Source organism: Eimeria mitis, genomic scaffold, assembly GCF_000499745.2.
Source record: "Eimeria mitis Houghton genomic scaffold, Emh_scaff2183, whole genome shotgun sequence".
Taxonomy (NCBI): Eukaryota; Apicomplexa; class Conoidasida; order Eucoccidiorida; family Eimeriidae; genus Eimeria; species Eimeria mitis.
Window position 1 is genome coordinate 2,542 of NW_013570510.1, and position 1,223 is coordinate 3,764.

The following is a 1,223-nucleotide window of genomic DNA, read 5'->3' on the forward strand; positions in this document are numbered from 1 at the left end:
TGGCAGCCTAGGATAGAGGTGTCCATACACCTGACGCTGCATAATCATTTTCGTCATATTAACTATTTCTCCTTTTTTCATTTCTTTTACATTTATTTTTTCTTTTGTTAGTTCTTTATACATCTCCTGTCGAGGCTCATATAAAGGGTTTAAACCCCTAATAAACTGCTCCCAAGGAGACAGTACCCACGCACCGGGGGGCCCCCCATACTCTATTTCTTGGGGGCCCCCATAGTCGGGTACTGAACCCTCACTTGAATCCAACGGGGGCCCCTGGGGGGGCCCCCCAGTAGGGGCCCCCTGGGGGGCCCCCTGGGGGGCCCCCAAGGGGGCCCCCTGGGGGGCCACCTGTGGGGCCCCCATGGGGTCCTTGGGGGCCCCTGAGAGGTCCTTGGGGGCCCCTGGGGGGCCCCCAGCTGCATCAGAGGGAGATGCAGATGAATAGAGACAAAGAGAGAATCTATTATATTCTTTAAGGGGGGCCCCCAGAAAAAGAGGGTACTGGGGGGCCCTTACACAGACAACGCAGAGACGAGAGGGGAGCATTGGAGCTGCTGCTGCTGCTGCTGCTGTTGATACTGCTGCAGTTTGCTGCTGTTGTAGTTGCTGCTGCTGCAGTTGCTGTTACTGTTGCAGGTGCTGCTGCTGCTGCTGCTGCTGCTGCTGGCGTTGCACTTGCTGCTGCTGGGGTTGATGCTGCTGGTGTTGTTGTTGTTTTTGCTGCTGCGGCAGCAGCAGCAGCAACAGCTGTAATCTAAATGTCTACCGCTTGCTGCTGTTGGCAACTGCACTGCTGCTGCTACTGCTGCTGCTGCTGCTGCTGCTGCTGCTGCTGCTGAGTGAAGTGAGCAGCAGCTGCAGCAAACCCCAACCACCCAATCAGTTGTTTTTCTTTTCCTTTTTATATATTCACAAAAACACAAATAAAATATTTTTAAATAAATAAAGATACGATCAAACGAACGCAAACGCCTTGTTGGGGGCCCCCCGTCAGGGGGGCCCCCCCTTGGGGGCCCCCCGTGCTGGGGGCCCCACTGGGGGGAGGGCCCCCCAGGGGCCCCCAAGGGGCCCCCCAGTTGTAGTATTATATCTATTGCTCAGGGTTTAGTTAATCTATGTAGGATTAAACTGCTTAAGAGAAGAAAGCAGAGGCGCTCCTTCTCTGCGTATATATATATATATATATATATATATATGTATATATATATATATGTATATATATA